The following is a 16890-nucleotide window of genomic DNA, read 5'->3' on the forward strand; positions in this document are numbered from 1 at the left end:
GTAACTAAGGTTTGACATCAGAGTGCAGCATCATTCCATTGTGAAGAGATGGACCATCGTCTAAACTCCGAACAATAATCTTCGACAGGCCGCCATCCCTGCTGGAGAGACAACAGATTGGTGATATCTGGTTGTCCATATATTAAACCCAAGGCCCCGAAGAAATCCTCCACAGAAGAAAGTTCAGGGGCATCAGGTCTCAACGAAAAGGCCCAGGTTTCAGGATCGCCCTGCAAGAGTGAAATGACAACACCCACTTGCTGTTGCTCCGTTCCAGAGGAGATAGTTTTTAGTCAAAAATATAAGTTACAACTCTCCCGAAAATTGTCATAAGACTTACAATCACCAGAGAAATTATCAGGTAAATTCACACTAAGTTCAACCGGAGTTGCGACTGGGATGACTGCTTGGGCCTGCGCTGTTTCTTGCCGCTGTATCCGTACAGCCAGACGTTATACCAGCTCAGTCATATTATGCATTTGATGTGCCAAGATTTGCATAGGTTCCATAGTGAAAAAATAATATAAATGGGCTTGTAAATATGTTTGTTACGATACTGGCGAACACTGCTGGAATCCTATGGTCAGAAGTAGCGAGCGGAGCACAGTGCAGAACCCGGTGAGACGTCCCCAGGAACAGTGCTTGGAGGGTGGAACACGAGTAGAAGTAGATAGCAAGGAAGTAGGAACAGTCTGGCAAAGACAGTTCTCAGGAGCAGGAGACTGGAACAAGTCACAATACTCAAGCACTGTTTGGTATTCCATGTGGTCTGAAGTAGGCCCAAACAGGAAACAAGGTGGTTCCACACGATGCAACATTTGCCATCTTGGTTAAGGGCAAGTTTAAGGGCAAAACAGCAGCCTCCAGTGGTAAGGAGTAAAAGTGCAGCACAATTCTTCAAAGTGTAAAACAGCGGCCACTAGTGGTAATTTTGCAGTATAACAACAGAATCCTGACATTACTCCCTCCTTTCGACAGCGGCCTCAGGACGATGTTTGACTTGGTTTATCTGGATATCTTTGGTGAAATTCCCTAACCAGTCGAGGAGCATTGAGATTGCCTACGGGTTCCCACGAATTATCCTCAGGGCCATATCCTTGCCATTTTATTAGATATTGCAACCGATTTCTGAATATCCTGGAGTCCAGGATGTTTTCAACAGTATAATGTTCTTGTCCATCAACTTCGATAGGATCAGGGGAAGGCAGGTGTCGTCCTGGAAATGGATTTGAAACAACAGGTTTCAGTAGGGATACATGGAACACTGGATGTATTCTCATTGGTCTGGGAAGTTTGAGACGAAAAGCCACTGAGTTTACTTGTCCAATAATCTTAAAAGGACCAATAAATTTTTGGCCCAATTTTGCTGAATGTAAGTGAAGTTTCAGATTCTTGGTGGAAAGCCATACTTCATCTCCCACTTTGAAGGTTGGAGAAGGTCTACGAGATTTATCTGCTGTTTCTTTATATTTCTCCTGGGCAATTGATAATGTAATTTTTAGCATTTCCAGATTCTGTTGAAGTGATTGTATTCTGTCAGTCACTGCAGGAATAAAAGTTTCTCTGGGGAGATTGGGAAGAATACTGGGATGGTAACCCAAATTTGCAAAAAACGGTGTTTGTTTAGTGGAGGCATTCTGAGAATTATTGTAGGAGAACTCCGCCATTGGAAGCAAATCGACCCAGTCATCCTGTAAATGGCAGATGTAGCATCGGAGATACTGTTCTAACGTTTGATTTGTGCGCTCAGTCTGACCATTAGACTGGGGATGAAAAGCAGAAGACAAACTGACATTTATGTCGAGTGCTGTGCAAAAACTCCACCAGAATCTTGATGTGAATTGTACTCCGCGATCCGAAACCACTTCATCTGGTATTCCATGAAGACGAAACACATTCTGAATTATAAGATCAGCAGTCTCTTTAGCAGAAGGTAGTCCAGGGCAAGGAATAAAATGGGCTGCTTTAGTGAGCCGATCAACCACTACTAAGATGGAATTCTTCCCTTTGGAGACTGGTAAGTCGACAATAAAGTCCATAGAGATAGATCCCCAAGGACGAGATGGAATTGACAGAGGCTGCAATAATCCCATGGGTGAGATACGAGGAGTTTTGTACATGGCACAGGTGTTGCAAGAAGAAACATATTTCTTCACATCTTTTTGATAATTGGGCCACCAAAAGAAGCGGGAAAGAAATTCTTGTGTTTTCTGAATCCCCTTGTGACCTGCTAGTTTAGAGTCATGCATTAATTTTAGCACGTTTAATCTTACAGTTTCCAGAACGTAAATGCAGTGCTTGTTAGTCCATACTTGATTTTTGAAAGTTAGGGACACTTCATCTGGTGGGTGCAAAAGAATTGGGTCAGTCTCATAGGCTTCCTTTATCTCATCAAGCAAGTCCTTGCTATGGATCACCCCCAGGAAATTGGACTCGGAAAGAATAGTTGTTGGTGGTACTGTCGAGGAGGAGTCATTGGAGAACAACCTAGATAAGGCATCGGCCTTACCATTTCGGGAACCAGGCCTGTAAGAGATCACAAAGTTGAAACGATTTAGAAACAGACTCCACCGGACTTGGCAGGGAGACAAACATTTGGCAGATCTAACAAATTCAAGGTTACGATGATCAGTTAGAACCACTATTTGTTGAGCTGTGCCTTCTAAATGATGTCTCCATTCTTTGAAAGCAGCAATGATGGCTAGGAGTTCCTTGTTCCCCACGTCATAATTCTTTTCAGCAGAAGTCAAACTTCGAGAAAAGTAAGCACAAGGGTGCAGCAAATCTTTCTCTCCAGTTCTCTGTGATAGAATAGCCCCTATTGCACAGTCTGAAGCATCCACTTCAACAATAAACGCTTTTTCAGAGTTAGGATGAACCAGTATAGGGGCTGTTGTGAATTTTGTTTTCAAATTGAAAAAAGCATCTTGTGTCTGAAGAGACCACACAAAAGGTATCCCTTTCTTTGTTAATTGGGTAATTGGTGTAATAATGCCCGAAAAATTCTTGATAAAACGTCTGTAGAAATTAGCAAATCCTACAAATCGTTGGACCTCTTTCACATTTTTTGGAGTTGGCCAGTCTCTAATTGCTTGAATCTTGCTAGAATCCATGTGTAACCCTAGGGGAGAAATGATATAACCCAAGAACTGTATTTCCGTTTGATGGAATTCACATTTCTCCAACTTGATATAGAGTTGATATGCTTTCAGACGCTCCAACACCATTCTCACATGATTCTGATGTTCTTCTGCAGAATTAGAAAAGATTAATATGTCATCCAGATAGATGACTACGAACTGATCTAACAAGTCCTTGAAGATATCGTTAATAAAATGCTGAAAGGTTGCAGGAGCATTGCAAAGTCCAAAAGACATGACTAAATATTCATAATGTCCATAACGTGATCTAAACGCTGTTTTCCATTCATCACCTGGTCTAATGCGAACCAAATTATATGCACCTCGGAGATCCAATTTGGTGAATATTTTAGCTTGACGAACTCTATCCAGCAACTCCGGAATCAATGGCAGAGGGTAACGGTTTTTAATTGTGACTTTGTTTAATTCTCTATAGTCAACGCAAGGTCTCAAAGAGCCGTCTTTCTTTTTAACAAAAAATATAGGTGCACCTGCTGGCGATGAAGATGGACGAATAAAACCTTTAGCTAAATTTTCATCTATGTATTCTTTAAGAGCCTTCAGTTCCGGCTCTGCTAATGGGTAGATGCATCCAAAAGGTATAGCTGCTCCAGGCAACAGTTCAATCGGACAATCGTAAGGTCGATGTGGAGGAAGTTTATTAGCATTCTCTTTGTCACATATATCAGTAAATTCGTCATATAGAGGAGGTAATTTAGGAGATACTTCAAGCTCCCCTTCAATCTTTTCGTGAGATTGTTCTGGTAAAGACTCTGAGGAGGGGACCTCCGATGGAAAAGACACTTCTTTGGTTTCCCAGTCAATTGTAGGGTTCTGAGCCTGCAGGCATGGTAGTCCAAAAATAATTGGAAAATGTGGGGATGAAATTAATAGGAAAGATAGAACCTCATGGTGATTAGGTCTCATAATTATCTCCAATGGTTCAGTCTCTTGATCAACTGGACCTGAGTTCAGAGGGGATTCATCTACAGTTTCCATAAGAATGGGTGACAGTCTCTCTTGAAATTTTACACCATGTTTATTAGCAAAAGAAATGTCCATAAAGTTCCCATTTGCTCCAGAGTCCACCATGGCAGAGGCGGATATCCATTGAGAATCAATTCTAAACTTGATGGGAATAAAGCAATGAGTGTCTTTGTGTTCTTTTTTAATATTGGGTGCTGTGCAGGAGACTGAATGAATGAGTGCATGCACTGGTGGCACTTGTTCAGAAGAAACAGATTCTACATCAGAGAAGTCATGATCTGCTACTACCGCCACCATCTTGCGTTGACGACATGGACAATTGATAAGGAAGTGATCAGTTTTACCACAATAGAAGCATTGATTTTCTCGAAACCTTCGTTCTCTTCTGTCGGCACTTTCACGCTTTTGTATACTGTCAATTTGCATAGGTTCAGCTTGGTGTTCTTGGTAATTCTTTGTTTCAGAGTCTCTAGGAGTGAGGGCTGGAGCAGACGAGTAATAGTTATTATTACGGGACCATGTAGAACCCCATTTTTCTTGTCGACGCTCTGACAGCCGAGTGTCTATTCGAATACAATGGTGTACAAAATCATCAAACTCTGTGGGAGCTTCAGCCCGTGCTAACTCGTCCTTAAGTGCACTAGATAGTCTTTTTTTAAAGAATGTTAATTTTGCAGCATTATTCCACTCAGTATCCATCACCCACTGTCTGAAATCTGTGGCATATTCGGCAACAGAGCGTCTGCCCTGACGTAGAGCCATCAACGCTGCTTCTGCTGTAGTACACCGGTTAGGATCATCAAATACTTGGCTCATGGCTGCTAGGAAGGCGTCCAAGTCATCAAGCCGAGCATCGTTGGTTTCAATAAAATAAGAGGGCTTGCCCAGGCTACAGCCTTATGTGTCAGAAGCATAATAATACACAGCACCTTTGAATTATCAGTAGGGAAGTGAGCAGGATGTGCACCAAAATATAACTTGCATTGGTTTATAAATCCACGGTATTTGTCACGATCCCCACCAAACCTGAATGGTGGAAGCGGCAGGGTAGATGAAGAAGCTGGGGTCACAACTCGATTCTGAAGTTCCCGGATCAGCTCTGCTTGCTGAGCCACCATGCCTTGTAAACCCTGTGTAGCTTGTCCATAAACTTGAACATCATGGGTTGTTTGATTTTCAAACGCCAAGTATTTAGTCTTTAAAGTTTGAATGTCAGCAAAGATGTTAGTAAGCAAACAGTTCATATTGTTCACACGAACCTCCAAACTTGCTTCTCTGGCGGATTCCATGGAAATGGCTTGAGTATCCTGTTATGATACTGGCGAACACTGCTGGAATCCTATGGTCAGAGGTAGCGAGCGGAGCACAGTGCAGAACCCGGTGAGACGTCCCCAGGAATAGTGCTTGGAGGATGGAACACGAGTAGAAGTAGATAGCAAGGAAGTAGGAACAGTCTGGCAAAGACAGTTCTCAGGAGCAGGAGACTGGAACAAGTCACAATACTCAAGCACTGTTTGGTATTCCATGTGGTCTGAAGTAGGCCCAAACAGGAAACAAGGTGGTTCCACACGATGCAACATTTGCCATCTTGGTTAAGGGCAAGTTTAAGGGCAAAACAGCAGCCTCCAGTGGTAAGGAGTAAAAGTGCAGCACAATTCTTCAAAGTGTAAAACAGCGGCCACTAGTGGTAATTTTGCAGTATAACAACAGAATCCTGACAATGTTATGGAAACGCAGTGTCACAAACAAATACACGGTAAACTGTGAGCTCCCTGTTCTTCCCAAACCTCTGTCCCTACCTACTTGTAGGACCCGACCTAAATGACGGCGCACAACTGGGCAGCGTTCCCTATACTAGTTCAAGTGAAACTGACAAACGGATAAGACAGAGACAGTACAAAATAACAAAGGGTCATCTGGGAAGTACACGGAGGGAGAGGCAGGGCAATTGCGCCACGGACAAGTCCGGGTGCAAAAGGCAGAGTCAGGCAGGCAGGGTCAAACCGGGAGAGTGCGGAAAAACAAAAAATCCGAAGGCAAAGAAAAGTCAGGAGTCCAGCCGGGGTCAGGGGTTACAAAGGAGTCAAAATGCAAGTCGCTCAGGGGAGTCTGAAACAAGGGAAAGCACCAGGCTAGGTAACTTTAATTACAGGCAAAGGCCTACTACCCCAGGCTGAACTAAATAAGGAGAGAGCGGGTGCTCAGGAACATCAGCCAGGCTTTGATTGGCCTGACGTTCCTGAGCTCCTATTGGCTGCAGACTGCCTCAGTCTGCCAGGCCGGGCGACGCCCGAGCGAGTGACTCTCGACATCCTGGAGACCGAGGGAGCAGCAGGAAGGGAGTACGTGACACACTGGTTGCGCAATTTCCAAAAGGCTGCTGGAGACTGTCGGGAGTAAGCATTCAAATAAAACTGCAACCCAAAATCTGTCACAAATCTGATCGACGGAATCTAAGGCTACTCTGAGGTATTCGCCAGAGCCCACTGCAAGGAGGCATGGTTTTTGCTGCACAGAACTCAGGTTGTTCTAACAGAGTTCAGTGTTGGATAAGGGTATGTTCACTCAGCCTATTTTCTGACGTTTTTCGGGCCATAAACGCTCGAAAAACAGCCAAAAAATCGGAAGCAGAACGCCTCCAAACATCTGCCCATTGATTTCAAAGGGAAAAACAGCGTTCTGTTACGACGGGTCATTTTTTTACACGGGCGTTTTAAAAAACGGCCGCAAAAAAGTAGTTCAGGCCACTTCTTGGGACATTTTTGGAGCCGTTTTTCATAGTCTATTGAAAGCAGCTCCACAAACGTCCGTAAAAAAACGCAGCGAAAATCGCGAGTGGCTTAAAAAATTTCTGAAAATCAGGAGCTGTTTTCCCTTGAAAACAGCTCCGTATTTTCAGACGTTTTTGATTCTGTGTGTGCACATACCCTAAGGGGTGCAATGCAGGTAACTAGACAGCCAGAGTTTAAACAGAAAGCCCAAAACAGAGCTAGTGGAAATCAGATACAGCAAAGGTCAAGACCAGCCAGGAGCACATAATCAAAATCGGTAAACAAGGGGTTAACGAGAGACAAGCCAAGGTCAGTTTCCAAGAAGTTCAGAAGTCTAGAGCACAGAGTGAGGCCGGATTTACACGAGCGTGTGCGTTTTGCGCGCGCAAAAAACGCTGCGTTTTGCGCGCGCAAAAGGCATTTGACAGCTCCGTGTGTCATCCGTGTATGATGCGCGGCTGCGTGATTTTCACGCAGCCGCCATCATAGAGATGAGGTAGTCAACGCCCGTCACTGTCCAAGGTGCTGAAAGAGCTAACTGATCGGCAGTAACTCTTTCAGCACCCTCATCAGTGAATGCCGATCACAATATACACCAACCTGTGAATAAAAAAAGACGTTCAAACTTACCATGAACTGCCTGCTTCCTCCAGTCCGGTCTCCCGGCCGTTGCCTTGGTGACGCGTCCCTCTCTTGTCATCCGGCCCCACCTCCCAGGATGACGCGGCAGGCCATGAGACCGCTGCAGCCTGTGATTGGCTGCAGCCTGTGCTTGGCCTGTGATTGGCTGCAGCTGTCACTTGGCCTGAATTGTCATCCCGGGAGGTCGGACTGGAGGAAGGAGCCGGGACTTATCGGTAAGTCCGAACTTCTGTTTTTTTTTACACTATATGTATATTGTGATCGAAAGTCACTGTCCATGGTGCTGAAACAGTTTAAGTCTTTGAGCACCGTGGGCAGTGACTGTCTCCTGACGTCGCGTACCCGAACATTTTTTGCCGGGTTCGGTCAAAACGAGTTCGGCCGAACCCGGTGAAGTTCGGTGCGCTCATCTCTAATTTGACACTCCGTTTGGATGTTTGTAACCAGAAAAGCACGTGGTGCTTTTCTGTTTACATTCATCCTTTTGACAGCTCTTGCGTGATTTTCGCGCATGCAACGAAGGACCGTCCGTGTGGCATGCGTTGTTTTCACGCACCCATTGAAGTCAATGGGTGCGTGTTGCGTGAAAACGCAAGAATATAGAACATGTCGTGAGTTTTACGAAACGCACTCACGCAGTGCAAAATTCACGCATCGTCTAAACAGCCCCATAGACTATTATTGGTGCGTACGACACGCGTGAAAAGCACGCGCGTCGCACGCGCGTATAATACGCTTGTGTAAATGAGGCCTGAGGGCTTTTTCACACAAACGTATAATACGTCCGTGCTAGACCCGTGGAAATCACGCGCGTCGCACAGACCTATGTTACTGAATGGGGCCGTTCAGACTGTCAGTGAATTTCACGTAGCGTATGTCCGCTGCGTGAAATGCACGACATGTCCTGTATTTGGCCGTGTTTCGCGCTGCATGCACCCATTGAAGTCAATGGGTGCGTGCAAATCGCGCTCGGCACTCGGAAGCACTTCTGGATGCCGCGCATGATTCGTGCAACAGCAGTAAAAACAATAAATGAAAACAGAAAAGCACCACGTGCTTTTCTGTTTGTAAACATAAAACCAGAGTGTCATCATGATGCCGGCTGCGCGAAAATCACGCAGCCGCGCTCCACATGCTGATGACACACGAACCTTTTGCACGCGCAAAATACAGCTTTTTTTGCGCGCGCAAAACGGACACGTCCGTGTGAATAAGGCCTAAGTGAGAGCTTGATCACCACACCTAAGAAAGGAGAAAAATTCACAAGCAAATAAAGGAGGAGTAGTCCAGGCATAAATACCCCACCCTACACCTGACCGGAAGAAGACAGAGAAGTGGGATAGGCTGAGGAAGTAAACAGAACTGCCCAGAAGCTAGATCTGTAGTCATGGCGATCTTAAAGACATAGCTGCTTCGTAACAGTGGTTGGCTGCAACAGTTACATGGGATGAAATGTCATCCCTGGAGGGCAGGCTGGACACAGAAACAGAGTTCTGGGTAGGTCTAACTTTTTTTTTTTGCGGCGGCGGCGGAATCACATCTTTTCCGCTGAAAAAATGCAACATCTGCTATTTGTTTACAGGTTTTACATCCCTATAGACCCAACACCAGAAAACCAGCGATTCTGCAGAATAAATTGGCATGCAGCGGATTGGAAAATTGCACTGCAGGTCAATTTCTGACAATTTTTTGCCGTTTTTTTTTTTGCACTTTGCAGCTACTTTAATACGCTGCGGATTTTCTACAATGAAAGCCTAACACTAGGCTCCCACGTAGCGTAAACACTGCGGAATTTATGCAACGGAAATCTGTGCGGAAATTCCACAGCATTTACAGTAGCAGCAAAGTGGATGACATTTAGATAATCTCATGCCTACACTGCGAAAAAAAAACTGCAGTGTAAATGTTAATAAAATTACCTGCGGTGGGGAATTTAAGGCTGCATCAAGTCAATTTATGCTGCGTTTTCGTTGATTTTCTGTTGCGCGTTTTCCCCATTGAATTCAATAAGGATGCAAAACCCGCAACATAAAGCCAAGTGGCGGAATCACAGCAAAAATCACAACTCAGAAAAAAAAAAATCATACTTACCCAGATGTCTCGCCTTCCTGCAGTCCGGCTTCCTGGGATGATGTTTTATCCCATGTGACTGCTGCAGCCAATCACAGGCTGCTTCGTCACATGGTCTGCAACATCATCCTAGGAGGCCGGACTAAGCGCAGAAAAGATGGAGGGGGTATGTATGAAGGCATTCCGCAGCTGAAATCCAGTTTGAAAACTGCAGTTTTTCAGACGAATTGTGCTGCGGGTTCCAGGTTGGATACCCTGGGCGTTTTTTACGCAACGTATCCGACCTGTGGGAACTCGGCCTTATAAATTTCTGCAACTGATAATCAATTCCATTCATTAAATGGAACATGAAGAAATCCATGCACCTGCTGCAGAAACAACCCCTTTTAGATGAAAGAAATTAAACTCAGTAGCAGGAATTTCTGCAACCATGACTACCAGGAGTTTGCAGATAATGGAGTTTTCTGTTTTATGAGTCGAAGTTCTACTAAACCAGAGGCACACTTTAACCCCTTAATGACCAGCCTATTTTGGACCTTAATGACCAAGCAATTTTTAACGTTTTTCAATCGTCGCATTCCAAGAGCTATAACCTTCTTATTTTTGCGTCGACATAGCTGTATAAGGTCTTGTTTTTTGCGGGACAAGTTGTATTTTTTAATAGCACCATTTTTAGGTACATATTATTTATTGATTAACTTTTATTAACGTTTTTTTGGGGGGGAATAGAAAAAAATCTGAAATTTCGCCACTCTTTTTTGCGTCCTAAATCTACGCCGTTTACCGTGTGGTATAAATAACAGAATAACTTTATTCAGCGGGTTGTTACGATTGCAACGATACCAAATTTGTATAGTTTTTGTATGTTTTACTACTTTTACACAGTAAAAACGCTTTTTTTTCAAAATTATTTGTTTTTGTGTCTCCATATTTGAAGAGCCGTAACGTTTTTATTTTTTCGCCGATGCGGTTGTATGAGGGCTTTTTTTTTGCGGGAAGACTTGTAGTTTTTATTGGTACCATTTTGGAGTAGATGCGACTTTTTGATCACTTTTTATTACATTTTTTTAAAGTCAGTATTCACAGAAAGCAATTTTTCCATAGTTTTTTTTTTTTTTTTTATGGCTTTCACCTTGCGGGTTAAATAATGTAATAGATTTATAGTTGGGGTCGTTACGGATGCGGCGATACCAAATATGTGTAACTTTTTAACTTTATTTTGTTTTTTTTAATAGTAAAGCAGTTTGTAAGGGGAAAAGCTGGGTTTTTCATTTTTTTTCACATTTTTTTTTAAATTAACTTTATTAAACTTTTTTTTCACTTTTTTACTAGTCCCATTAGGGGACTTTAATATGCGATTCTGAGATCGCATTTATAATACACTGCAATACTTTTGTATTGCAGTGTATTACTGCCTGTCCGTTTAACACGGACAGGCATCTGCTAGGTCATGCCTGCGGCATGATCTAGCAGGCATTCACTCCAGGCAGCCTGGGGGCCTTTATTAGACCCCCGGCTGCCATTAGAGACACAGACACTCGGCGATCGTATCGCCGGGTGTCGGTGGGAGAGAGAGGGAGCTCCCTCCCTCTCTCCAAAACCACTCAGATGCGGTGCTCGCTATTGAGCACCGCATCTGAGGGGTTAAACGTGTGAGATCGATACTAATATCGATCTCACACGGCAGAGCAGGGACGCCCCCAGCCCTCAGCTGCCTCTAGCAGCTGAGAGCAGGGAGATTTGACAGCTCCCTGCTCTGTTTACTTATTCCGATGCCGCAACGTAAAAAGTCTATGGCATCGGAATAAGGCCCGTTAGTGACCGACGTAGAAACACGATGGGTCGGTCACTAACGGGTTAAGTTAATAAAATCGCTGACATTTTTTTTTCTGTTGCATTAGAATCTGTGGAGCACTAAAGTTTACCGCTTTACCATACTACGACATTGTTGTACTAGAATATAGAACTAGAAAAGGAATGTTAGTATGAGGCCTGACTGCAAGAGAATTGTGCCTAGGTTTTTTTGTAGCTTTGGTAAAGTGAGCTTCGTAGACATGTCACCAGGAAGTCCCTTGAGAGCTGACAGTTTTGAATGATTATTCTCAGTAAGGACATTGATGGTACTGATGGCGCTAGGATATGCCATTAATGTCCAATCAGTGGGGGGGGGGGGGGGGGCGGGGGTCTAACCTCTGTGACCCCTGCTGATCTATATAATGAAGTGGCAGCGATACTCGCGAATTGCATAACACTCCACTCCGCTTTTTCTGAATGCTGTATGGTCGGCCATTGACTATATTGCACTGACCATGTGGCCCCTGGGAAAAGAGCAACTGAAAACAATGAGATGGAGTTCTCCTAGCGACACTGACACTTTGTTCTAGTGATCGGCAGGGATCACAGCAGTCAGACCCCACTATTTGGACTAAAACATATCCTATCGATATGACATTAATGTGTATACTTAGATAACCAATTTTAATGCTACAAAGTTTGTGTAGTATGCACTGTGTTATTTAGAATAAGTATTGATTTTATCTGAAGCTGGGAAATATGGTTTATAAGTATCCAAATTAACTCTATAAATTCTAAATATAAATGATATGCAATGTTAAATACCTTTGTGTCAAAAAAGGCAAAAGTATAGAAGGTATGATACCTTTATTGGCTAACCATAAAAGTTCTATATGCGGCTTTAAGAGCACACAGGCTCCTTCTTCAGGTATTTACAAATGAATGACTTAGAAAAAAGCACAACATTTAGATGTTACACAAAGACAATTAGTACATGAGGTGATACATCATTAAGATAAGCCAGGGCAATAAAACTGAGGTTATAGGGGTGATGACTTAGGAGATAAGGCATCTGGAGTCAGTCTGATGGGGGATGTGACGTGTGTCCATGTAGTGGCTCATAAATCCAGGTGTTAGATTGAGGCCTTGTGTCAATGACTGGAATTTTATCATCAGCTTGAATTCCCAAATTTTTCTCTCTCTGTTGTTTTTAAAATACCCTTTAGTATTAGGACCTTTAAATCTGCCAAACTGTGATCAGGTCCAGAGAAGTGTTTTCCCACGGGTGTATCCACCTCCTGTTTTATTGTATGTCTGTGAAGATTCATCCTGGTTTGTAGTTTTTGTATGGTTTCTCCAATGTAGATTCCTTTATCTATGCACCTTGTACACAGGATCATGTACACTACATTGGAGGATGTACAGGAGAACGTGCCAGTGATTTTATAGTCCTGCTGCGTGTTTGGTATCTGGATGGTGTTTGATGATAAGATGTTGGTACAGGTCTTGCATTTTCTACACTTCACCTACACTTCACCTACAATCACCTGATTGGCCTGAGGAAGACGTCAGTTCGACGTCGAAACGCGTAGCCTATCAACAATAAATACTCTATACACTTAACCCATCACGCTGGTTGTGTATTTATATCGACCAAAGATCCAAGCAGCGCCGGTGGTCCCGTTTTTCCTACCTCTAAACTACTGCAAACCGACAGCAAACCTCGTTTGGCTGTGTTGCGGACCTGGCTGCAGCTTCCTAAGTTTTGTCGACACCCCTTTGGTGTCCATCACCCGAGGTGAGCGGAATTGTCTCATTGACCTAATTTTATTACCATTTATCAGAATCTGATTTGCGGCGCCGTGTCTTCTTCTTTTTTCTACCTCTCTTAGAAAACGTAGGTGCCAGGGGAAAGTCATATTTGTCCTGCCCAAAAATCAGTCTGCCCGCTGTTATATTCTTAGGCTCTTCAGAAACCAGCATAAAATATGCACCAGCAGCCTTATTTTTTTTCTTTAATGTATCACACAGAAAGCACAGCCAACATAACTGACTGCATTTTTACTTTGCATTATACATTGCTATACAAGGTGATGTTTTGTCACAGTCTGTGGGTATGTGGACCCACTAGGCTGCACCGCCGTAGCGGGGAGGCAGCTGGCCAAACCACAGAGCACCCCAGAAATACCAAGTCCCACACAAGGGTACCTGAATAGTCCAGACAGTGGCCGAGGCTTTGGCACGGATGGAGGTGGGTGCAGCAGGTTACGCCAGATGTGGCAGATCTCAGCAGGTGCAGCATGTTGCGCCAGACGTGGCGGATCACACTGGACGAGGAAGATGGCACTGGACATGGCAGATGACAGCAGGTGCAGCATGTTGCGCCAGACGTGGCAGATCACATTGGACGTGGAAGATGGCACTGGACGTGGCAGATGACACAGGATGTGGCAGGCGACAGTAGGTGCAGTAGACACGACTCAAACACTAGTAGGCACAGGAACAAGAAAGCCGCACAGGATACAGGAACAGGTAACAGGGCACGGGTAACAACTGGAACGGGAAAACTCTAAGGAACCATTTGCAATACAGACTTGGGATACACTAACAACGCTTAGGCAAGGATCAGAAGGGCAGGACCCTTCCTATAGGCCATGAGGGCAGTGACGCTGCTAGCAGCCACTGTGGCTGCTACAGCGGTAGCGTCGGCACTATAGTAGAGCAGGGAGGTATCCCCGTGTGGCCGGGGATTCCGCTCCTGGAGCGCTCCTTGATGTCTCTGTCCATATATGGATAGTGACATCCGGGGAAACTACTGCAGCTGCAGCGGAATCCCCGTCCACAGTGTTGCCGACGTGGGACCGGGGATTCCACTCCAGGAGAAGCCAATGGATTCCGCTGCAGCTGCAGGAGTTTCCCCTGATGTCACTGTCCATATATGGACAGAGAAATCAGGGAGCGCTCCAGGAGCGGAATCCCCGGCCACACAGGGATTCCGCTCCTTCAGGGAGCTACAGTGGTGCTATCTACAGGAAGGGGGGAGGGTTTGCTATTTACAAGGGGGCTGTGGGCTGTGTGGCACTACCTACCAGGGGGCTGTGTGGCACTACCTACCAGGGGGCTGTGGACTGTGTGGCACTACCTACCAGGGGGCTATGGGCTGTGTGTCACTACCAATCAGGGGTCTGTGGTCTGTGTGGCACTACCAACCAGGGGGCTGTGTGGCACTACCAACCAGGGGGCTGTGTGGCACTGCCAACCAGGGGGCTGTATGGCGCTACCAATCAGTGGGCTGTGTGGCCTCCCAACCAGGGGGCTGTGTGGCGCTCCCTACCAGGGGGCTGTGTGGAGCTACTTTCAAGGGGGCTGTGTGGCGCTACCTCCAAGGTGACTGTGTGGTGCTACCTACAAGGGGCTGTGTGGCACTACCTACAAGGGGCTGTGTGGCGCTACCTACAATGGGCTGTGTAGCGCTACCTACAAGGGGTTGTGTGGCGCTACCTACAGGGGGAATCTGTGAGTGGTGGCCTGATGGTCATTTTACTGTGAGTGGCGGGCTGATGGTAATTTTACTGTGAGTGGCGGGCTGATGGTCACTTTATTGTGAGTGGGGGGGCTTATCGTCTTCAAGTGGTTTCCACCTCTGACCTCCAATTGAAATTAATAGGAGGCAGAAAATACCTGCGGCGCTCGTTTGGAGGTTTTTTGCCTGCATCTTTTGCATTAGCTTCAACGGCTTAAGTGTAAACATACGCTATAAGTGTAGTGCTTTTTTTTTTAGCTGTTTTCTGTCTTTCTCGAAACAATTTTTGTAGGGGTGCCGTGAGGAAATTGTATTTTTCCAGAGCTGCCTCGAGTCCGAAAAGGTTGGGAAACTCTGTACCAGGCTACAAGTTCCCGTCATGGAGCAGCTCAGTTAGTCATGGAAACGGGGCCTAGGTGAGTAAATTTTTTTTGTTTGTTTGCGGGCGCTGTCTACAAGGGGGAGGTGGGGGACTGTATGGCACTGTCTACAAGGGGGAGGTGGGGGGGGTCTGTATGGCACGATCTACAAGGAGGAGGAGGGGGATTATGAGGAGGGGGATTATGGCACTGTCTACAGGGAGGATGTATGGCCAAATCTACAGGGGGCGATATACTGTGTGGGGGCTACTAAGCGGACATTATACTGTATAGGGGTACTACAGGTGGCATAATACTGTGGGCACAATGAGAGGACAAAATAATGTGTCCTTGAAGGGGTTGTAATATATTATATTATTAAATATTATTATTATATTGTATGGGGGCACTAAAGTGGCATTATAATTTTTTTATGGGCATTTTTTTTAATGATGTGGTGGGGCGCCGAAAGATCATTTCGCACAGAGTGCCATCTATCCTAAGGCCGGCCCTGCTGTTATCTTACATCTCCCTGTGCTGCTTTAGAAGCTCCCCCTCCAGCCACCCTTCCCTGCTCTACACACCTCTTCTCCTCCTGCTGCTGCTGTTACCAGTCGAGACGTGAGGGAGGGGGAGGGGAGACTGTCTGCTGCACTGTGTCTGACCATCAAACTGCTGAACGCCCTTCACAAATTTCCTACATAAAAGGTAAGTGCATGTGTGTTTACAATGTGTACTTATGTGTATAATGTGCATATTCATGTGTGTCTGTGATGTCTACATGTGTGTATGTATGTATATATAGTGTGTGTGTATGTATATATATATATATATATATATATACTGTATATAGTGTGTGTATGTTTATATATATATATATATATATATATATATATATATATATAGTGTATGTGTGTGTATGTAGGTATATAAAGTGTGTGTGTATGTATATATAGTGTGTGTGTGTATTTATGTATATATAGTGTGTGTATGTGTATGTATATATATATATATATATATATATAGTATGTATGTATGTATAGTGTGTGTGTGTGTATGTGTATATATATATATATATATATATATATATAGATATACGATGGAAAAGCAGCAGCATTCACAATGCAATTCCAAGATGGCCCCAGGTGCAAGCAGGTAATCCCGATCCTGGGAATATATAGCAATATAAAAGAAAATCCCACAGCACTCCGTGTTAGGGAAAAAAATGGTGGTTTATTAAGCCAGCACAAGCTGCAACGTTTCCGTCCTGCTATAGGACCTTTATCAAGCTTAGTGATACAAGCACTGTGCGAACCATATATAGTGAGTGTCTCATTAGCATAATGAGTAAACATTAAGACAGTATATATAACAAAACCATACTGATATACATTCAAATCCGACACTTTTAAAAAGATTTCTAGTGATCAGTTGCCAGTGTTGACAACAGTGAATACAAAATTACAAAAACATTATTAACCCCTTCAGGACGTAGCCACTTTTGAACCAAATGACAGAGCCTCATTTTTTAAATCTGACGTGTGTTACTTTATGTGGTAATAACTCGGGAATGTTTTACCTATCCAAGCGATTCTGAGATTGTT

General features: G+C 44.4%; 1 protein-coding gene across 8 annotated transcripts in view; it reads left to right on the plus strand.

Moving 5' to 3' along the window:
• Positions 1-16890, plus strand: part of SUGCT (succinyl-CoA:glutarate-CoA transferase) — a 1185368-nt gene that overhangs the window by 532332 nt on the left and 636146 nt on the right. The gene's annotated exons all lie outside the window — the stretch shown is intronic.

This window comes from Rhinoderma darwinii, chromosome 5, assembly GCF_050947455.1.
Source record: "Rhinoderma darwinii isolate aRhiDar2 chromosome 5, aRhiDar2.hap1, whole genome shotgun sequence".
NCBI lineage: Eukaryota > Metazoa > Chordata > Amphibia > Anura > Rhinodermatidae > Rhinoderma > Rhinoderma darwinii.